The following is a 25273-nucleotide window of genomic DNA, read 5'->3' as shown; positions in this document are numbered from 1 at the left end:
ACAACATTATGCTGATATGGAGAACCCCCATTAAATGCGCTCAAGGGGTGCGGGGGGTAACTACAAAATTTTAAACAGCAACCCCACCGTGTCGCATCTCGTTTGAAAAGTAATCACGTGTAGAGGCCAATTTTGGAAACTACATGTCGCTAGCATGTCCATATCCAACATGGCGGCCATCCGTAAAGTAGGGTCGAAGTACTTTCCACGCATAGCACTAAGGCCCCGTCTCCTTAAGAAACTAAGGTAAATAGAAACCTGAAACATTTTGTAACTTTCAAGAGTTGAGTTGATTTTGAGTTTAACGTCCCGTTCAGCAGCTAGGCTATATGAGACGTGGACCTACTGATTAACGTGGAATCCGAACCACATGAGCTCCCGCCGGGAATCGAACCCGGGTCTTGTAACTTTCAAGAGACATAAAAGACAACATTATGCTGATAAGGAAAATCCCCCAAGAGAAGGGCCTATGGTAGTTACGAAGGGTAACTACAAAATTTTAAATAGCAACCCCCACGATGTGGTGCCTCGTTTGAAAGGTGATCACATGTAGAGACCAGTTTTGGAAACTACATGTCACTAGCATGTCTCTATCTAACATGGCGGCCATCCGTAAGTAGGGTCGAAGTACGTTTCACCAGAGTGGTTTTGTTTAAAAGAAAATGTTTAAAACAAATGATTAAAACTGATTTAAAACAATTGATTTTATTTTAAACAAATTTTATATACATTTTAAACATTTTTAAAAATTAATTTTTGTAAAAAAAATGCCAGAGAAAGTACAGTACATGTTGGTTCTCAGTCTTCATACATACATACGTACTTTAGAGAAAGATAGCATCCGAAATGAAAGAAAGAAAAACTGCATGACAAGTTGCAATCTAGAGTTTTATATGATTGCCGCTAGAGAGGGGCGTCCGTTTAGAGGTTATCCGCCTCAATTTTAGATGTTGGGGGCAGTAATACAGATTTAGAGATCCTTTGCTGAGGAAAGTCCACAGAAAAAATTTGAAGTCCTTATACTAAATAAATACGGATTTTGGTAACCATTTCTATTTATCGTAAGGAATTATAGGCCTAAATTACTCTCTTGTATATTTTTTGGCCTAGGGTTTCAAAGGTGGATCTACTTTCGAGTTTCGGGCATGCTTGAAATTGGGCCTAAACAACGTTCCAGTTGTAATTATCTATATTTCCTCCGTATTTATTCAGCATAAGGATCTTAAACTTGTTCTGTTGGACTTTGCTTGTCAAAAGGTTTCTAAAACTGCCTTACTGTCCCCAAAATATGAGATTCAAGATGGGGTTGGGACGGCTGCTCTCCTGCCCAACTGATGCCCCTGTGTAGCGGCTGTCTTATGAAATTATTCTACGCCGTTTTACGTGGTCGGACTCTTGACTGCGAAGATATCACGTTTTGAAATAGAAGTCATTTGCTGAGCAAAACTGAACCGTATTGAAAATGGACTTGTATCCATTGTGCTCTGAATGTCCCAAACATTACATTTTCTTCAATAAATTATTGGCTTGAAAAAAGAAACCAATTACGTAGCCTTGCAGAAAATATTGTAAAGTTAATACAACGTGAAGTGTGCTTCGAATATTATTCATTGCAGCTTTGGAAAATTCAAGATTGCTAATAAAGCTCCAATTGACCAAAGCAGTATATATATATATTAAGATTATATATTTCTGTTACAGTTTCGGTTTTGTAACATAGCCTTCCTCAGACACATTATCTTAATTATCCGAAGTTCTATCAGTCATTCTTGGGAAGTAACGTAACGAAGTAACGTGTTACTTGTAACGGGTTACTTTTTAAGTAACGTTTCCTAGTAACGCGTTACATTTTTTCCAAAGTAACTGTAACGGTAACGCGTTACAAATTTTTAAGTAACGTAACGCGAAAAAAGTAACGCAAACTGGGTACATTTCGGATAAGTAACTACAATATATGTATATAATGTATTTTTCGGAAACAAATGTTTCTTTCCTGTAAGCGAATTTCTCGGAATGGAGCAATGGAGCATGAACGATGTCGGTGATCAACAGTCAGTCACCGGGACTCAAAGAAACAGATAAGATCATAATATCACTTGCTGGTTTTGGAAGATGAGGACAGCCTCAGGGAAATCACGTGTACTGATTGCAAGCACCTGGAAGGTTTTGTCATAGATTTTGACAGCTCCATATCCATTCAGTGAATGAACTACGAGTGCAATTGTACCGCTAGTCTATTTTACTTTGATTTGTGTTGTTTTTATAAAGATGAAGAACGAAAATATTTTACCATTCGAGCATTTGAAAGATACTTCTTCTTAAAAGCTGAAGATGATGATGGATAGAATTTAAAAGTAAAGTGGTGCCCCGGCAGGAAATATTTATCACCGACTAGGATGTCATAATTAACGATATACAGGAAGGGGTTAATATGAATAAACTGTGTTCTGATGAGCAGGCCTACTTTATTACTAGAAAATAGTTTGTTGATGGTATGTAATATTGGAGTTCTTTCAGATCAGTTTGCGTATCCTAGAGTCCCGTTGATTATAGAGTTTGGAACAACTAGCTTTAAATAGCATGTATCGATTTTAAAATTACTGGCAAGTTTTCATTCACCTTCAGTTAATGTGTTCTCATTTTCTTAGTTGTAGTGTAATGTTTCTCTATATTCTGTATTTTTAATTTTACATAAAATTGTTATTATCAGGGGCGGATCCAGGACCGACTTCTGGGGGGGGGCGGTGGGTTGTCATACTGCTACTTTTAAGGGTTCCAAACTTTGGAATAGGTTTTATTTATATATATGAAATAAGAAAGTTTCCTCTTCTGCGGGGAGACGATCGCCCCGATTTCCCCCCTCCGGATCCGCCCTTGGTTATTATATAATTAGTTTAGCAGAAGAATAATAAGCGATCATTTTTTTCTAACGCATATTGATGGGCAAGAGTCGAGCTAAAACTCGACTCAGATTCAAGTCGAGTTTTGAGTCGAGTCAAAGGTAATATTCTCGAGTCGAGTTCCGAGCCGATTCACTGTTTTTGGCGTAGAGTTGAGTTTGATAAATGGTTCGCTCGTTTTAACTCGTTTTGAAATCATGGCCTGATTACACTCGAAAGCGAAAGCCATGAGAAATTTAAGCTAAGCAGTAATATGGAATACTTTTAGTGTTGCTCACGAGACGGAGCACTGCTCGCATCTCTTCTCGTCTCGATATCGAGACCACAAGAGATTTTTTATAACAAGCTCAGCTCTGCTCGGCTCAACTGAGAGGATGGCTCGAGCCGGCTCGCTTGGGGTAAACCATCGGCTCGAGCTTGCTTGGCTGGGATGAGCCATCTGCTCGGTTCGGCTCAGCTGGGCCGAAGGCTCTAGCCGACTCGGTTGGGTGAGCTGTTGGCTCGGTTCACTTCTCGGTTCGGGTCGATAGTGAATGAGCTATGAGCCGAGCTGCTCAAGTCGTTGACAATTCTAAACCCGGGCCGAGCAGTTTTGAAGATATTTGGACAGTGCCCTATAACTTTTAACAATGTTTGGCTCCAGCCCGAATACTCAACCTAGACCCTCAACACAAATTCAGACGCTCGTGAACAATGTCCTTGACTCCTAGACTTCACAACTACCGAGGTTGGCAATGAACTAGTTTTTTAGTATTGAAATACAAACCGCCTATCTTTCATGTTTCAACACGGTGTTGTTATAATTCATAATAATAATAATAATAATAATAATAATAATAATAATAATAATAATAATAATAATAATAATAATAATAGTTGTAGCTGTAGTAATAGTAGTAGTAGTAGTAGTAGTAGTATCATTGATAACCTATATTGTCTATGCAAGATACTTGAAGAAAGTACTCGAAACTACACACCAGATTTGACTCGACTCGACTCGAAACTCGACCCGAATTCGAGTCGAGTTGCAGGAAATTTTTCAAGCCGAGTTCTCAGGTTGAGCTCAAAGGTGTCTGTTTCTAGTCAAATCGAGTTTCAAAGGAAACTCGTTCGTGCCCATCCTAGGGTGACTAGATTCTAACAAACGAAAAGTAGGACAGAAGTATAATAGTATATGATAGTTTACGCATATCCATATTTCATTTAATGTTAACCTTAAGTTAATCGTTCGTTTTTGTTAAAAAAAAGAAACACTGAACAAAAGTATTAAAGGAATTCAATACAACTCCAAATGCTTTGATGAATGACAAAATGGTTTATTTTTATGAACCTACAATGAAACTTCGTGTTGGTCTAAAAAAATGATTTTCGAAGCGTGGTATTATTTTAAGAAATGAGAGAAAATTTAGACAGGCACAAGGGAACTTCTACAGGTACTTGATCATCACTATCATAACTTGAAAAATATTTTTTTGCTACTTTACCGTTATCTCAACAAGCTCTTCTCAGCAGTGTATTGTAAAAAATGGTTTGTTGATTGTTCTCCATCCCTAGTCTTTTGAGAAGTGTTAAAAAAGCAGCAGTTCATCATTCAGGAAAAGAGTGTGTTTGATTCAAAATATTGTGAATAAAGAATGAAACATTAAGATATTGCAAATAAATTAACTCTGGACATTTCGCAGGACATTTTAAAAAAGAAGGATATTTCTTGAATTTCTAGGCGTCCTCGCAACACGCAGGACAGCTCAGTAGGTATATTGCTATATGTCCACATTCCTAACGACAGGATAGCTTTGTTAAAACAATGGGAAAGGTTAGAATTCGTAACAGAGAAGCTTTATGTAACTGTCACATAATTTTCAGTGTTGTGGCTTTAATACAATAGAAGATATTGACACTTGAAACTGCCATATAGCTGTGTGAGAATAGTCTAACTGTTGGAAGTCAGAAAAGAGTATTTTGAACATGTCACATAACTTAGTTACATGTATTTAGAAACAGCACAAATGTAGATAAAGAACAATTGTTAAAAGGAAAGACATACAGCTGTTAGTATTTTGGGTGGTCCAGATGTTTGGGGGGCGAAGTGTAATGTCCTTTTTGAGTAACAGAACTTTTTTTAATTGGGATTGGGAGTTGTACTTTATGGAGAATGAAAAGATGTGAAGTTTAAGAAAGAAATAGCACTCATTATTGTGAAGGACAGAGATTTTTAGAAACACATGGTTAAATGTTACATGTCACTTTGTGAAAGTTATTGCAATGGAAAGCGAAACCCACATACCGAACAGAATAAAATGAGAAAACGTATGTGGCATTTATTGTTCACGGTGCAGACAACGTCATGTTAGTTTCGTTCACCTGTATTTGTGACTTGAATGTAACCCTTTTTAGAAAACAAAGAATTGAAATAGTTGAAAAAAGATCTTTTGACTTGTTAAACAGATAAATGTTCCATTTACCATGCTACCTACCTTGATACTAGGAAAAAGAAAGAAAAAAGAACCCTTTTTCTGGAAAAGGTCCTTGTTAACTTTTAAGAATAGTCAGTGTACTGCTTTAAAAAAAAGAGGGGCTGAGAATAACAACCGTAACATGTCTCTGGTTGAAGAGATTGAGAAAAGAATGAAAAAAAGAAAAAAAGTATTGTTGATGTTAGGGTCAGTGCCGTGAATGGGTTTTTGTAGTTTTGAAAAGGAGTGTGAGAAACTTACGTAGAAAATAAGCAATTTATAAGATAATATTTGTAGTAAAAATATAGATATTTCTGGGTTATGGATTTGTTTGGAGTTTTAATTTATTTGAATTTTTATGTCATATAGTTGAAAAGATGAAGATGAGAAGAGATAAGAGTGGTTCAATATTATATTAGTTGAGAAAAAATAGATTAAAATGTGAGAAAATATATATATATGTTGCGAGCTGAGGATTGAACCATGGATGTGTGAAACACGTATATATTTTACTAGTGATGTCATAAATTGAATAATATTGTGGGAAGAAACATAAGTACTTTGAGAATTGGAACGAACACGATATGAATTGAATGTATTTTGAGTTAAGTTGATGTTAGTTTAGCGGTGCTTTGAGCAGCGAGGTTATATGAGACGCGGACTTAGTGATTAATACGGGTATAATAGTGATGAATACAAAGTTATATCTTTGTAGTTGGATTATTGAAAATGAAATCTTTGAGTTTACGTCCCACGATTATGCCGGTTAGGCTAAAGGAGACGGTGATAATGAGAGATGAGTGAAATGGTGGAATGAAGTGGGAGGAAACGGGAGAACCCGGAAAAAACCCACGAGCACGGTGTTTATTATAGTTTACTTGGCGGGGGCGGGGATTGAACCCGCGCCACCTTAGATGAAATATTGTATAGCGTGAATTATAGATAAGTAATGTATTAGTGAAACATTATGATTATAATGGGTGTATATTAGGATATGTATATGATGTAAGCGGTGATTGAACCTTGGACTCCAAGCACCAGAGCTGAACGCCTTAGTAATGAAGGAGTATGTTGTAATTGTTAGCTGAAAGAAGAGAACTCGGAGGAAACATATGTTTATGGACACCAATGAAATTGGTTAAAGTGAAAATACTAATGTACTGAAGGTGTGATATTTTGATGCTGTTTGTTAACAGCAAGTAATACAAAATGAATAAATAAAGTGAAAGAAAATGGAAAACTCATGTGAAAATTGATTAAAAATTTGTCATGTGTATAATTGGGATTGAATATGAACTTTGAAACATAAAAAATGAACGTTTTGTTATTATTATTATCATAGCAATAGGAATGAAAGTTGGATTTTTAGTTGAAAAAAATGTCAGCGTATGGTGGAATACTCACAGAGCCAATGGAAAGAGCTTGTGCACTGGATGAATAACATGAAAAAACTGAAAAGGAGAAACCTTTGGTTTCGTTTTCGTTTTGCAGAGCCTACAAAAGTGTATTGTATTTACGGCTATTGTGAAATATCTAGACCCTACAAGCTTTATTTAATGGGTAGAGTAGCTTGTATGTGTGAATTTATTGTTTGTAGAGATAGTTGCGTAAATTTCCTGTTGTATTGAAGGGGGTTTGTAGGGGGCAACCTTTTAAAAGAATTTTGCCTTTTAGAGAAAAAAACTGCTTTAAGACATACAGTAATTGGACGTAGGTGAATGCAGGGGACCTTAAGATTTGAAAAAGTGAATGTTTGAAGAAATCAAAAAGAAAGCGTAAAATGCATGGCGCTACTTTTACCCCTTTATTTGTGAAAAAATATAAATATGTTGTTTTGGAGGACACGGTTATTTCGATTTTAGAGTTTAGTCTGCGTTAGTGTTTTTTTGTGGGTGCGACTTGAGGAAAGATTTGAATACTTGATAGAAGATACTTATATTTGGAAGGTAAGTTGAATTTTGTTTTTCTTATATTTATTCTATAAAGAAATAATGAAAGAAGTTAACTTTTATAGATGATTAAAGTGTGAATATATCATTTTTAATGTAAATTGTAACATGAGCTTATTTTTATTTGTTGACTTTTAAGAGAAAATAAAGGAGAAATATTGTAGAGCTGAGAGTGGGATTAATTTTTAAAACTATATAGAAATTTATATAATTGCATAGAACTTAATTCTAAACCACCCAAGCAATTTTTATTAAACTTTTAATATATATGCTATAAAGAGAATAATATTATGTGTTGGCGCAGGAGGTGTTGAATTTATATTAAAATTATTTTCTTATTTTTGTTTTAGATTTTTCTGGATAGTTTCTGAGGACACCTGTTGAAGGAATTCATAAATTTGAGGTAAGAAATAAATTATTTTATTTATTTTTAAACTTAAGAGAGGAAAAGTGCCACCCTTACTGTCTTTAACTGACTTGTTGGAAGAGATCACGTTATAGTTGTGAATATATTTACTATCGTATCTTTAGTCTAGTTTATCGAGAGGAAAGCAGGAGACGATGCAAAGATAAAAGCTTACGAATGGCATAGAAAATGAAATTTTTAAGTTTGACGTTTTACGGTTATGCCGGTTAGGCTAAAGACGGTAATGATGAGAGATGAGAGAAATGGCAGAATAAAGGAAGTGAGAGGAAACGGAAAACCCCGAAAAAATTTAAGAGTATGGTGTTTGTGCACCACAAACTTTACTTGGCGCGAGCTGGGATTGAATGAGGGACCCCAAGCATCGGAGGTGTGCGTTATAGCACTGAGGTACCGCGATCCGCCCTTAATATATATTTGAATTTATTATTAGAAAGAGGATATGAGATATAAACTTTTAGTTAATTGTTGAATTGGAAAGACAGAAGCAATGCTTAGTTGTATTTTAAATTTAGTTGATAATTTAAAAGCGAGGCTATGTAAGATAAGACTTAGAAAATAATGTGGACTTGGAATTAGTTTAGTTAATGTGATGAATTGAACTGAATTGTTTTACGTTAAAGGCACCGCTATCTTAATTGCAAAACTGTAGATTGCCATGTATTTTTTTGCATGTACATAGAAGGTTACGTAATAATGGCATGTCTTTAAACGCACTGTTATTATGTAACAGTTTTCCGATGACAGTTTTTAATATTGGAAAGACCCATGAACATTTATGACATGTAAATTGCCATACGTGCAAGTGTACCATAATTATTATTATTTTTGCAGCAGAGATAATCGAATTATTAGTAAATCATTGTGTCCTGAAACCACTTATATTTGTTAGCTAAAGAATTAGGCAAAAACCCACTTGTGATATTAGTATGGATTAAACTAATAACTTGCAAAGAATTGTTTTAATACCTAAAATTATTTTAAATTGATACCTATAACGACTTTTATTGGCAATAGCAGTATTTGAGGGAGAGTGAAAAAATTTAGGGGGGAGTGTGCCCGCGACTTAAATATTATTATTATTTTTGGAATTTATGTTGTAAGTTTTGTACAGTTTTATGTAATTGACTTTATCGCAAGTGCAATAAAAAATGAAATGTAGGAAACATGAAAGCACTGGGGCCTAAAGTATAATCAATTGCTCAATATTTATTAGAAAAATGGTTTGAATGCAGAATAGAAGATAAAATATTTAGTTAGACCGAAAGTAAATTCATGTTTTATATTATAGAAATATAAGTGTAGAAAAATCAAATGAAATATATTGCAAGACCCTATTTAAAATGTAGGTATAAAGAAGATTTGAGTTGAGCTGAGTTGATGTTAGTTTAGCGTTCCCTTGAGCAGCGAGACTATATGAGAGGTGAACGTAGTGATTAACGTTGAATGCTAACGACATGAGCTCCCGCTGGGAATTGAACCGGGTGTCCCACGCAAAAAGTACGTACGCTAACCGCTTAGCCACGGATGAGCTCATAAAGAAGATTTGTTTTTTAGGAAAACTGATTTTTGTTTTCCTATATTAATTTATTGAAAATATTGATTTGTTTTGTGCCACTTAGCACTTTGTATTACACGGTAATGCAAGTTAGGGTAAAGGGAGATGAAAATTAAGGATGTGGAAGAAAACGGACGAATTCCGAAAAATTCATGAACATAATATTGGTTATTATAAGATTACTTAGCCAAAGAATGGAACTATGGACCAAATGTACTAGAGGAAATTAGTTTAGGATTTGTGTAGCAAAAGTAAAATAAAAACGTTATGATAACTGAATATTGCCTTACTAATATCGTAAATAGGAATGTTTCCTAGGAAAACTTTTGCTTAATTTTTGTGGTATTTATTATGGAATTTCATATAGATGATGTGAAAAAATTAGATGATACGAATATGCCGATACAAACGTAATAAGGACTATGTTATTTGATATTTTGGACATCTAGGGAGAGACACACAGAAATTTCTTGTTAGGAGGGTTAAAAGTAATTTTGTTAGAATATGTTTGAGATTGGTGATTTTTAAGGCCTTGTCGACAGTTATATGTAGGTTACTTTTAAAACTAAGGTAAAAATTGCAGAAAAAAATTAGTTTGTTTATGATTGAAGGAAGGAAATATTTCTTTTGTTGGAAATATAGGTAAATTACGTTATAAACATGATTTAGGGAGCTTAGCTCCCCTTGGAGTTTTTACTGGTGGGAAATAAATAAATAATAACAGCTTTTTTAGAAGAGAACAAATAAAAAATAGTCATTATTTGTATTGAAGATCCAAGTTTTAAGAACTATCATTTAAATAATGAAATAACTTTGGCAGATCAAATTATAGGCGCTAAGCGAATAACTATAAGAATGATAACTAAGTATTGAATGTACAGTATCTATTTATTTTGAGAATAAAACCGTAAATTGATACTGATAGTTATATAATTGAGCAAATGAATTTGTGATAGGAAGGAAAAAATAAGGTCATACTTATTTTTGATATATTTCTAACAGTACGCTTGCTTAAATATAACCTGTGAAATTTTAAAGTATTATTTGATATTTATAATTGTTATTTTTGTTTTGTTGCAGGATGGCACACTCCAGAGAAATTTCAGTCATTGATTTGACTGAAGATAAAGATGTCATAATTGTATTAGACGACAAAGAGGAAAAGGAGGATGAAATGATAGTAGTAAAGATGAGAAAGAGGAGGAGGGGAAGATGATAGTGAGAAATGAGGAACAGGAGGAGGAGGAGGTTGTGTTATTGGAAGATGAGAAAGAGGCGGAGGGGGAGATGTTAGTGAGAAATGAGGAACAGGAGGAGGAGGAGGAGGAGGTTGTGTTATTGGAAGATGAGAAAGAGGAGGAGGGGGAGATGTTAGTAAGAAACGTGCAACAGGAGGAGGAAGAAAATATTGAAATATTAATGGACGAGCGCTTTTGCGAAAGTATAGTGTTTGCGACATTTTTAAAACTTGGCAGTGGACTGTGGACTAATAGAAACACTTAATGAAATAATAAATAAATATGAATATACAAATATGGAAGAGCATTAATTATAAAGAAAAAACTTGTAATTACATGAAAAAAATAAAAATAAAATTAGATTATGGAATCTAATTTTTGTGTTTTATTAATTCCGATGTGTTAAATTTGGGTAATTTGAACTTTGAAAAATCAAGTTTTAAGGTTGGTTGGTTGGAAAGCTTTATAGCGACCACATTTTGTATCTTTTCTTTTTCAGTTTTCCTTTGGATTGTAGAAAGGCTGGAACGAACAAATGCAGTGGAATAAGATAATGTATATTTTTTATGAAAGACCCAGCGAAGGATATTAGTTTCACCGAAATTTAAGAATGTCTGCATGCTGAAATTACAGGAAAAAAGTCTATAGAAAACTTATAAGAAGAAGAACGCTGAAAATATAATTTTGTAAATAATTACCAATTGCTGGTTAAAGATGCTTTTTGAACTTGGAAAAACGATAATTAAATTAGAAAATGTATGAATAAAAGACAAATTTTAGGTAAAGCGAGCTGGAATCCAACTAAGCATTCCAGTTATTTAAATATTTATTATTATTATTATTATTATTTAAATATTCAACCATTTGACAGACCTGGAAAATAATTTTTTACGCTTTATAATTTTGACTCATCTGTTTTTAAAATTATGCTTATCTTGTTCTTCCTATCCCTTGCTTTTGTTCTACTTTTACCTTTTATACTAATATGAAGAAAAAAAGAATTTTTCGTAAACTATATGCAATCAAAATAATATTATTAACAAAGAGAAAGATGAATAAAACCCACCTCTTCTCTGCTACCCGTTTTAAAAATAATTTTGTTTGTCATTATATACATTTTATTTGTCCCCTTAATAAGCACTCTTGAAGCTTTATAACATGCGTATTGCTAAAGTATTTTGATCCTGATTCAAGGACCACTGAAGATCGAGACCAACTTCTTTCTAAGTGCAATATTAACTTAAAATGATTATTTGTTTGGCTATGGGGTTTCTTTGATTTTTGTTCCATGAAAATTTTTGTGGGATAGTAAAAAATGTAAGGGTGTTAGGCTTTAAATTTCTGTTAGATAACTCATGATTTCCATGGGATTTTTTTGCAAAGGTTTTTATGTCCCACAGTTTTAGGGATTATTTGCATATTACCTCGAATGTTGTATTTTATTGGATTGATTTCAAAAATATCTCATAAAAAGAAACTCAAATGATATTTTTACTCTTTGTTTTGTATACAAATTTTAATTGAATGGACATTACCAAGTATATTATCTAAGGGTACTGTATTATTAGATAAACGTATATTTAAACCAAAAATCATTAACTGTAGAAGACTCCACTGAATATGTAGTTAAAAAAGGAAATACTATGATCATTTTTCACTAGTGAAACTCATCACATAAACGAAAATGGGTGGGCAATATTAAAATGAATGTCGCACAAAGTAGAACCTGGATCCAGTTAGGTAAGAATATAAGTCAATGAAAAGCTTTTGTAAACGTTGTTATGAGCGAAAAATACATTGAAATTTCCTTGCTGCGATTTTAAGATTGACATACTCGAAGTGGAAATGCGCTGTATTTCCTGGATAGTTTTATAGCACTTGTGTATGAGTTACCACAGAAAGAGCGCTGGAGAATATATATATATATAAAACCGTAAAAGATTCCGTTTAAAATGAGTGAATAAACATTGTAAGGGGACAAACAGGTTACCTAGCATTGCAAAGGAATATTGAAGGCAATAGAGAGCGAAAGCGAGAGCGAGAGAGAGAGGAAAAAGGAAAAAAAGTTTGGTTTGACTGCAAGGTAGAATATGAAGGCATAGGGGAGACCTGCGAATTTGTGTTTGTACTTTGAAGAAAAGAGCGGGAGCGAGAGAGAGATAGGCGGAGGGGGGAAGAGAGAATGTATTTTTGTATTGGTGTGTGTGTGTGTGTGTGTGTGTGAGAATGCCCAAAGCACGCATAAATGCCTTGGTGTGTATGAGAGAGGTGGGGGAAGAGAAAGCGTCAATGAGCAGATTGCTACCCACGCTTGGAGCGGTTTTTAATGGTTGCTGAATGGGATGGGGTTTAGGACATTCGAAAGGAAGAAAACTTGTTTTTGGAGACTAAATCTGCACAAGTTTTTTAAACTAAGAGAAAAGTTTAAAATATGTATTTTTTTTAAACGAATAGGAAATGATTGAGTTAAATTAACGAAAAGGAATAATTTGTTTGTTGAGAACAGTGGCGTATGCAGAATATGATTATGCGGGCGGCTTATTGAGTGATTATTTTTTTAGCTATTTATCTTTAGTTTAAAGATATTTTTGCCATTTGAAAGGGGAAAAAATTAGGTTTTGAGTATAATATACGCCTATGTAATGCTATATTATACTGTTATGGGTATTACTGCAAAGCACATGGAAATTATACAAATTTTAAAACGTTGTTACTTACCTAAGAGAAAATGTCCTCTTGCATGTTTGAAGCACGTACGGAAACTGTATACGAACAAATAAAATATGGCGGGAAAAAAAGACGGGAAGCGACAAAATATTTTTGTCGGTAAACGTATGAGGCATTGCCGTTTCTAGATATAACACTAGGCCGGTAACTTTTGATGTTAAACGCAGAAAAGCCTGTATAGTACTGACATTTCTTGCTATACAGGTGGCGCTGATGGTAAAAAAGTAAGTTTTTTCCGCATAACTCCTAAACTAATTATCATAGAACAAAATGAACTACATAAATCGATTTGTCAGGTCAAAAACTATATAGGAAGACACGCTAGAAGACAAACTTGAACAATTTTTTTCGGAGTGTTACAAGGGCGACTCGATATGTAACATTTTGTGGCACTACATTTTTGGCTTTTTACGACAAACTATTGGATGTAGAAAGAAAAGACAGGTATTTTCTTGAAGCTTATGACCTAAGGAACACTACTATAGAGGTTAGAACATTGTAAATTTAAAATAAAATTTGATGACTTTAAATGGGCATAACTTCTATACTATTGATCGTAGGACAAAATGGATTACAGAAATCGATTTATCAGGTCAAAAACTATATAGAAAGACACCTTACACGAAAAAATTAAAGAATTTTTTCGGGGGCAACATGGTCGCCGCTAGAATTTTTAGATTTGGGGTTGGTCACAATGTATTTTTTGCTTTTCAAGGCAAACTGTTGGTCGTAGAAAGTAAAGAAAGATGTTTTCTTGAAGCTTAGGACCTAACGAACACTACTATACAGGTTAGAACATTGTAACTTTAAAATAAAAATTTAATTAATTTGCAATAACAATATGGCGTCGATTTTTTGAAACTTTGGAAATATGCTTATTAAAGGATATATTTTTATATGAATAGGTAAAATGAATGATATTTCTAAAATAAACACCATTTTCGCGCATTTTTACCGCTACCGGTGCGCGCCGCGTGGTATTTGCGCCCGGAAAAAGGTTTTCGCGACGCGGGACGCGTAAAATATTGCCGCCCGGAAACTGCGCGGGGTATTGCCGGTTATAAAAACAAACAACACTCGGTAACTTGCTGTGGTACATGTACACACACGCAGTCTTATACACACTGTCAATGTTCTGTGCACAAATGGCGTTCTTTGAAGAAACAAACATGGCGGTCGCTATATTGGATTTTAATGTGTTTTCTTTGCATTAATGATATGTAGTATATGTAATAAGGTTTATAATATTTGTATATGACATAATATTAATTGGAATGTATAACTTTGAAATATTTACAATTAATCTAGTAAACGTTTTTAAATATTGTATTATCTTATTATGAACACCAATAATTGGAAATTTGAAGAAGTTAACACGAATGTTTCCGAACATTACCGAACTTTTCCGAAGTTTTACGAACTTTACCAAAGTTTTACCAACCTAACCGAAGATAAACATAAGAGTTTATCAACAATTTTTATATACGTTTAGTAAATGTAACATATAACTTTAAACATTAGTAAAAGTATATGTATACTTTGGAATAATTGTAATTTTGTAACGAAATTAATTATATCAACACCAAGTATAACACTACTAGTTGTATAGGCTGTAACAGTTTGTTGCGTGAAATTTAATCGCCTACCCAAAAGCATTTAGTTTTGTAATCTTGTACCCAAAGGCATTTAGTTTTGTAATCTCGTACCCAAACGCATTTACTTTTGTAATCTCGTACCCAAACGCACTTAGTTTGTAGTCTCGTACGCAGGTGCTTTAAAATATTTTAAATTAATAACATCAATATTACATAATGTGATGTAATTTACTCGAACAATTTGTAATTGTAGTATTATTTTTTTTATTGATTCGGTTGATGTGCAAACTCCTTGTTAAAATTAATTTTCAAAATATTAAAAATTGCTGTGAACTTGTGTTACTGGTTTAAAAAATTTTTGTTAGTAATGCTAGGAATTACTTTGGTTTGCTTTCCTGCAGGTGTTTAAACTGATTTAAACTAGTTTTATTGTTCCTTTGTTACGGATTGTGTAAAAATACCCCGTTGCTGAGGAAATATTATCATATGATTGCTGATAACCATACCTTCAACACGATATTTACTTAGTGAATAAATTTATACAAACATATAATAAAAGAAATACTAAAATATTATATTTAGAGAAGAGTACTAATATTAACTGTATTGTTGCAGTTGTTGAAATTGAAAACAACATAAGAAAAAGACAAAAGAAGGAAGGAAGGAATCCTGATTTTTACCAAGTTTAGGATACATACCAGATTTACTTAGATCATCGTAAGTATATTTATATTATACATATTTGAATGATGATGTTTTTATACTTTGATTAAATATATGTATATAAAGTATTATTTTTAAATTGTAAACTGATAAATAATTACAGTAATATCCCATTTTAGAACAAACGAAATTTGTTTTACCAATACACAAAACGTGTTTCTTAATAGAATTACACTTTATTTTAAGAACAAAGTTGTTGCAGAATTTAAATACAATTACACTGTATTTTAAAACGAAGTTTTTGCAGAATTTTAAAATGACCACACTATGAGTGTTCTATTAAGAGAAAAATAAGTAGCGCTTCTTAGAAGTAAAGTAAATAATAATGTTAACTAAATAACACTATATTGTTATATATTGTTGTATTTGTTTAAATGTAAACTAATTTTTGTTTTTTATATTTTACAGAAGGGAATTTCTTGGCGCATCTATGGTTCAAGATTTCAATGAAATCGATGAAATTTACTTGGGTGCAATTATTGAAGGCCTGAACACAAAGGAACGTGTGTTGGAGACCTGGTGGAGAATTATGGATAAGCAGAGGCAAGGATTGCGTGGCAGTGAAAGGTATGATACCTTGCTATCTGCTCTTTTTAATTTTTACCATAATAATCAAGCACTTATATTGCAATACACGATGTCTAGTGCTGACATCGTTGACTTGTTCACACACGGATTTTTGCGTGAACAAGTCATGTACCAATGGGCAGACGATAAATTTGTACATTTTAATTATTTTAATTGTGCACAATGTGATAGGATAAATGCGGCAGAGGTAGCCGAATTTTGTAATTATGGATCGCGTTTTATTTTGGTTCATAATAATGTGTTGCCATCTGTTAAAAATTCCGTAACCTCGGTCCACCAAGAAAGTCAACCCTTGGAAAACATACTTCAAGAGGAAGATTTTAATTTAACTGATGAAATTATTAATGAACAAATAGAAAATGAAGCAGCAGATGGTACACAAGCAATTCAAAATTCCGCAGTTTTACTAAATTCCGATGCGTTTGGAACATCTGATTATGTGGAGGCTTTATTAAATGAGTTATGTGAAAATGGACAAAATCCTGTGGATGTTGTAAACAATGAAGAACAGGTATCAAGTGTATAATGTTCACGGGATACTCGTGGTTACGGAATGGGGTCCCCACAGCCTAGTACATCCGGTTACGTTTCTCCAAGTGAACGTCGCGGACATACAGATGTTCAAAATACAGAGGAAGGTAATTTCGAAGTAGTACATGAAAGCAGAAAAAGTTTCACTAGGTTTAACTTGGTTGGACATGGAATTGCGGTAAGGCCAATGGGAAATGAAGAAATTAGAAATCCTGCGGCCTATATTGAACACCTCATGAACTTCGCATTGGATAATGTACTTAGCAATGCGAGACCTAATGATTTTGTTGGAATGTACATTGATTCCTCTAATAGTAAGGATAAGAAAGCAGTATATGTTCCATGGAGACGCCGCAAAGATATTTCTGCTAAGTCCGTTTTAGCTTCTATTACTAGAGTGTTAAATAGTAATGAAGACTTCCTTTTAGGTAATCATGTCCTCTTTCGATTTCACATTGTAAATTCAATGTTTGGTGCTGGAAGAACACGAGATAATAATTCCACACTAAACAAATATTTACCGTTAAATGAATTTTTGGTACAACATTGGGTTGAGCTTCCGGGAAACGATAATGAGAAACTTTGTTTACCTAAAAGTATTGCTTGGGGTATAGCAAAGCATACTGAAACACGTCAAAATTTGAATAATTTAACAGATCCAACTAAAAACACATTAAAAGGTAGAGCTATTGAACTTTGTACTCATGCAGGTGTTAACGTTAAAGTGTTGAAAATGAAATGGATTTAGTTCAGATTTTCCATTAAATGCCGAATTGGAAACAAATCCGATAACAACACTTTTAGGTACGTTACCCAGGAAAATATCAAGATTGTATGAATTAATGTTTGCAGGAATAGTATACGATCTTGTTTGTACTCTTGTAAGGGGATATTTTATTGTTTCATGATTCATATTAGTATTGGTTTCCATTGCCAAATGAGGTGCAACAAATGCATGCAAATATAAAATCAATAGATTCACATCAATCGCGTTTAGATGAAGAAATGAATAGTATTTTACAACGTCGTAATCTTAGTATTGATGAAAAATGGAAATTGTATCAGCAAGCATTACAACAATATTTAAATTATACTTCATCAGTTTCACAAAATCCAATTACATTACCTATTATTGAAAAAGATGTTCGTAAAACATCATTATCTGAAGAAGAAAAAATAATTCTATTTTACCCTTTGTATCGGATATTTTACAATCAGTACCAAAAACACAACGAAGGAAAACAGATCTATTATTAAAACAGTTAACAAGTTCTGATAAAATTCATTCGGATCAATCAGGAACAGTACGTATTCATGGAAAAATAATACCAGGTTCTAATATTGATTTAATAAATGATGTTCGTACACGAAAATAGTCAAGAAATCCTAGAGGCATTCACGAATTTAAAAATTTATTGGATGATCTTAATGTACCACGTGAATTTATTTCTACTCCTATACTGAAATCACATAGCAAAGTTAAAAAATCACAAAGTCCAACACTAGTAACAAATATTTTTTAAAACTGAAAAGAACATAAAATGTAAATAAAATTGGGAAAATTGTCAAAATTATATTATGATTATACGAATCCTGCTTCTTTATCAAGTATTAAAACATTACAAGCAAGAACAAAATTATCAAAAAAGAAAATTAAAAATTGGTTAGCATCTCAAGATGCATATACATTACATGCACCAGCACGTAAAGTGTTTGAACGTAAACAATATTATGTTAGTGCACCAAATGAAACATTACAAATGGATTTAGCAGATATGCATAAAATTGCCAAGTTTAACAAAAATTATAAGTATATATTATGTTGTATTGATATTTTTTCACGGTATGCGTATTGTGTTCCCTTCAAAACAAAAACAGGTCCTGAAATGGCAAAAGCAATCAAAAAATTTTAAAAATTTTAAACTACCTGTGTTTAATGAACAAACGGATTTAGGTACAGAATTTTATAATCGACATGTAAAACGTTTATTTAAAGAATAGGAAATTAATCATTATAGTGTACATTCAGAAATTAAATGTGCATTAGCTGAACGCTTTATAAGAACATTAAAAGAAAAATTGTATCGCTATTTCACTGCTAAAAATACATATCGTTATATAGATGTGTTATATCAATTTGTGAAAAATTATAATCATTCGTACCATAGTAGTATTAAAATGGCACCGGCAAATGTAAATCATTCTAATGTTGACCAAGTTTGGAATACGTTGGACGGTGATAAAACAAATAAAAAGAAATTAACATGGAAATTTCAGCCTGGTGATTATGTGCGTGTTAGTAATTATAAACATAAATTAGAAAAGGGATATTTACCAAAATGGTCACAAGAAATTTTTATTGTTGATAAATGTATTCCGACAAATCCTATTACATATAAATTAAAATATTGGAATGATGAGGAAATTAAAGGAATATTTTACACAGAAGAATTACAAAAAGTAAATGTAAATTCAAACAAAACATTTTTAATTGAAGGTATTAAACCGAAAAAAAGATGTATGTAAAATGGTTGGGATATCCATCAAGTATGAATTCATGGATTAAAACAAATTCTGTTCAGTCTTCAAAATGAGTTCAATGATAGAACATGATTTCTATGTTACTCTTCCTTTAAATGCTAGTAGTGAAATTTTTACTAAGAATACAACTTCTTCATTTATAGGAAAGTTAGCTCAACCTATTCATTTAAGTGAAGGAGAATGGTATGTTGCCTTAACACAACTTAATGTTCTTTTTAGTTTTTATAATGTTCGTAAAAATGAAAAAATTGTAATTGAAACCATCGTTAATGATGAACTTGAAATTGCACATGTTGATATTACACCAGGATATTATACTTCTATTCCATTCATTTTAGAAATGATTCCTGAAGAATTACGCATGTTAAAATATTATAAAAATAAAAATCAAGTTGGAATTAAACGTTCTTTAAAATTGAAAGATTTTTGTGTTATTGGAATGACACGCGGGTTACAACATTTACTTGGATTTATAAATGAAAATACAACAGAGTTTACAGATGCTATTTTTGTAAAACCAGTTAATGAAGATGTTCCAACCGTAACACGTGCAAAATTTCCATGCAATTTAGAATATAATATACCAAACGTTTTTATTGTTTGTGTTGATATTGTAAAACAAGAAGAAAATATTGGACCACTACTTCGTAAAGTTAGTGCATATAATATCGAGCACGGAGATGTAAAATGTTTTCCATTTCACACACCACAATATGTTAAAGTTGTAAAATCTTATTATAACACGATTGAAATAAACTTAAAAGATGAGCACGGTTTAAAATTGCCATATGAATTTGGAACTTCAAACTTAACACTTCACTTTAAACGAAAATGATTTCTGAAAGTATTGATGATAGTTTTCACATTACACTTGTATCAAACGCAAGTACTGATGTATATCCTACAAATAGTCCAACACATTTTATTAAATAACTAAAAATAATATTCAATTATCAGAAACCGATTGGTATGTAGGATTAAGTGAATTACATGTTCCTTTAACATGTTATAATGTTAACGATGGAGAAAATGTTATATGGTATAAAATAAAAAATGAAGAAGCACAGAAATTTAAAATTGTAAGTGGATATTATCACTCCGCACATCATATCATTGATGAATTAAATAAAATATCAAAAGACATAAAATTTTCTGTATGAAATATTGTACAAGTAGACTGTAGTGATCGTTCTGAATCTGCCTTATTATCAGCAACATTAGCAATGCAATTAGGACTTCGTCAACATAAAGATCTTGTTTTGTATAAACGTGGATTTAAACAACCATGTGTTGATATTGGATATCCTCATCAAATTTTTATTTATACCGATATCATACAATATCAGTTTCTAGGTGATACAAAAGCACCTTTATTACGTATTGCAACAATATCAAATGTAAAATACGGTAAAGTGCAAACTATAACATTTCAAGATATTCATTATCTTCCACTTGCAAAGTTTTCATTTAACAGTATTGAAATACTATTAAAAGACCATGCAGGACGAAATTTGCCATTTCGTTCTCGGACACTAAGTGTTACACTTCATTTTAAGCGCTCTCCTAATAAAAAGTAATTAATTAATTATATTTTTTTAAAAATGAAATTTAGACGACATTACGGACATGGTATCCCATACTTTTCAGGACCTGTATATCAACGGGGACATGATATAGGTAGTTTCTTCCAAGGATTATTTCGTTTTGCATTACCATTTCTTAAACAGGGTGCAAAAACTTTAGGTCGACAAGCATTACAAACGGGAATACAAGTAGCGGGTGATGTATTAGAAGATAAACCATTTAAAGAATCTGTTCGTGCACGTGTAAAAGAAACTGGTGAAACATTAAAGACAAAAGCTGTTAACAAAGTTGGTCAGTTATTAACTGGAAGTGGTAAGAGACGGCCACGCAAGCGTAAAGCTCCGGCAATTGTTCGTTTTGGACCTCCAACAAAACGTAAGCGTACAAACAAAACCAAAAGCAAAAGAAAAGTAAAAAGATATATTTCCATAATGGCACTACTTAATTCAAGCAGTGCAGAATGCTGTACCAACGATTTCGATTTATTAAGTACTCCAATGACACAAACTGCAATTGAATCTTGCTTTAATGCTGAATACCGTCCAATTTCAACATTAAGTTCTGATGGACCTATTGAATTTTTTTCCCGGTGAAACAGGAGAATTAATTCATACTGCATATCTTTATCTTTACGTACGTTGTAAAATTACAAAACCTGATGACACACCTTTAGCTGACACTGATGTTGTAGCACCAACAAATAATTTCCTACATTCATTATTTAGTCAAATTGACATTTCATTAAATGATAAATTAATTACTTCATCAGGATTTTATCCTTATCGTGCGTACCTTGAAACATTATTAAATTATTCCCGTGATGCTTCTGATACACATTTGAAATTAGGTATGTGGTATATAGATACCGCTAAACAATTTGATACCATTGGTAATGCTAATGTACGTTTTCAACAACGTGCTATTTATATTAAAAATAGTAATCGTTTGAAATGTATGGTCGTCTGTATACAGATATTGCTGGATTACCAAGAGCACTTGTAAATAAAGTAGGTCTTCGTATAAAATTACATCGTAGTAAAGATGCTTTTTGTTTATTATCTCCTGCAAATACTTCTTATAAAGTAAAACTTAAAGATGTTACTCTGCATATACCTCGCATTGATGTTGCATCTCATTTGTTAATGGAAATCAATACTAATATGAATCATGAAACAACAAAATATCCCCTTACAAGAGTACAAACAAGATCGTGTACTATTTTTGCAAACGTTAATTCATACAATCTTGATAATATTTTCCTGAGTAACGTACCTAAAGGTGTTGTTATCGGATTTGTTTCCAATTCGGCATTTAATGGAAAATCTGAACTAAATCTATTTCATTTTCAACACTTTAACGTTAACAAACTGCAGCTACAAGTTGGATCAAAATCTTTTCCTCCCAGTCCCCTCACCCCCGATTTTAAAAACAATTTGTACCTTCTAAGTTACCATTCTCTGTTTTCCGGTACTGGTTTATATTATAAAGATGATGCACAGACTATTACTCCTGAAGAATATCCACACGGCTATACTCTTTATGCATTTATTCTATCGCCTACAGCAACATTAGATGATTGAACGTGGGACCTTGTGCGTGATGCACCTGTAAATGTTAAAGTTTCCTTTTCTGAAAATTTAACTGAACCTATAACATGTATACACCAAGTTTGATTCTTTAATTCAAATTGATAAAGATAGAAATATATATACTGATAATACTTTTTAAAAGTATCATTTTAATAAAAGAAGTATAACTGTTCACTTCTAAGCATATCAATTACATGTGCCCTACTGGTACAAAGTGTGTTAAACATTCTATATTGTAATATTTTTGCTTGATTATTCAAAGAGTTGCATGGTATCATACTATGAAGTTTGTCAAAAGTATTTTTATGCGTTAGCACCATTCATCGTTTTTGGAAAAGTTATTAAAAAATCTGTCATTAATATTTTAAACATGTTATTTCGTTTTATGAGAATATTCCATATACTCCACTAGGTCTTCCAACATATACGCGTATAAAGTGATGTAAAGTGAAGTGATGTAAATTTAAAAAACAAAAGTTATGTACACGGATGATTTAATAAAAGTGTTACTTAGTGATAAACTTACTGGTGCAAATGTGCATGGCATTTATCCTATTGATAGAATACCAAAAACTGTGCAACCACCGGCTGGACTTATTATAAATTTAAGCAATTCATCTTCAGGTGGCAGACATTGGGTGTGTGTATTCATTGATGAAAATCAAAGAGGGTACTATTTCGATAGCTTAGCTTTACCATTTCCAAAAGAAATAAAAACTTTTTTAAATAAAAATTGTAAAATATATTTTAAATTGTCCACACAAGATTGAATTATCATCTTGATATGCGGAACTATTTGTGTGTTGTACTTTTTGCGTCATATTGTACGAAAGAAAAGCTTTCAAGAATGTTTAAATTTATTCAAAAAAAATCTTAAATAAAATGATAAAATTGTATTCAATCATGTAACCAATATAATGAAAAAGAAAAACAAGTAGAATAGTTTAATAGAATTTTTTATTTACAATTTAAAATCTTATATTTTTATTTACAAGAACATATCATTTCCTTTTTACAACTTTGCAAATGCATTACTTAATGTTATAGTACGTTGAAACTTCCACCAATAACATAATTGTTGTGCGTTACGAAATGCACATCCTGATTTTTTGTCAAGTTTAATATTTTGTTCATGAAATGTACAATAATCATTAAATACGTTTGCATGCAATGTGTTTAATGGTGGACACTGTTTACTTTCCAAATCAATAACATTAGCTAGTGCAAAAATATTTTTAATCCAGTGTTTTTTCTGCACCTTTACAATAAAAGGTTGCATCTTGTTTACAAAGTTGATATATAAGGTTACGTATGTGTGATACAGTATAACCGCATTTAACATTCCAAGTTAATCCGTGTAAGTTTAATGTTAACCATTCAATTTGTTTTTGACAACCTAACGGAAGTACATTCTATTCTACTGGTGATTTTATTAAACAATGCAAATTTACTCTATCATCACACGCAGTTAAACAAAATTCACGTATAATAAATTCATGATTTGAAATCTTAAAACCTTGTATGTCAATAATGTATTCATTAACACATGGTGAAATTTTGTTTACGTTCCAAGAAAAATGGTATAATTTGTCCAACAAATTCAGTGTTCTTTAAACAATCACGCGTTTTGCGTATAAAGTTTATACTTGAAATTTCACTATGATGTTCTTCAAACACTTCAAATAAATCAATAAGAGTTATATCGTTGGATAAATGTTCTACAGCAAAAGTTCCAATATCATGAAGAAATAAACATTGATGTTCAAGATGCAGACTTGTTCACAAAAATATTATTAAAGCGTAAGTATGCACTTATAGTTTTTAAAACACAAACTTCACTAATATGTTCTTCACTGCATGATACACAAAAATTATTTTCGAAATACATTATGTACAGTACGTTTTCTTAACACACCTCACTATAGTCGTTCGATCTGTCTTTTTCAAGAAAAATACTTAAAAGTTCTTTTCGTACATTCACATCCACTGAAAATTCACCAAATATAATATTAAAATAATCTCTTGTTGATGGTGTAATAACTGTATGTTTTTGCATAAATCTCAAACAGTTCCTCCTGTACACAAGGATTCACTAACAAAGACCAAGCACAAATGTCTAAAACGTCTTCATTACAATAAAAACATTCATGAGACCATTCACATGTATCATGCCAATAACATGCATAACATATCAAATAATCATTTGGTTTCCATTTCACAATGCATTCTCTAACACAGTTCACATCCACATAGTTAACACCACATTCACAGTTCCAACTTAATTCTGATAAAGCAGGTGAACATGGCGGCGTATCCACATTTGATACCACTTCGTCATTTGATTCCGCCTCAAAATCTCTGAGTTGTCTTGCGAAAATTCATACACTTCATTATCTAATTCCTCCTCACTATCACTTGTATAAACTTTTATATTTTCGTTTTCATATCTTTCTAATTCATTTTCATTAATTGTACAATCTGGAGAATCTGGATATTCATTCTCAGCGTCTAACTTATGCTTCACATCAATGTCTTCTACAAACGTACGGTTCTCCATTGCTAACAAAACTATACATGCCTTTTTTAAAACCGATATTTAAATAAAAATTTCAAATGACGTCACGCGCCCGCGCATGCGGGTAATTTCCGTTCGCGCCCCCGCGCCGCGTCCGCGTTTCCGCAGCCGGGTTAAAAACTTATTTTTCTTTATAACAATCCACTATTGTTCATCACCTAAATTATTATTCTTTAAAGCATACAGCTGCGAGGTTTCTCTTTTATTATTCTTTTCATGCAACTACAATGTGTTGGGTAGTTTTATTATTCTTTATAACAAACTACCCTTGTTCAATGATTTTCCAAGGTTTCTCTTT

The 25273-nt window shown here is 32.4% G+C and overlaps 1 protein-coding gene across 1 annotated transcript in view; it reads left to right on the top strand.

The window, feature by feature from the left end:
- Positions 1–25273, top strand: part of Adsl (adenylosuccinate lyase) — a 647432-nt gene that overhangs the window by 109477 nt on the left and 512682 nt on the right. The gene's annotated exons all lie outside the window — the stretch shown is intronic.

Source organism: Thermobia domestica, chromosome 11, assembly GCF_964235325.1.
Source record: "Thermobia domestica chromosome 11, izTheDome1.hap1.1, whole genome shotgun sequence".
NCBI lineage: Eukaryota > Metazoa > Arthropoda > Insecta > Zygentoma > Lepismatidae > Thermobia > Thermobia domestica.
The sequence above is the reverse complement of the archived record's forward strand: the minus strand, read 5'-3'. Positions and strand labels throughout refer to the sequence as shown.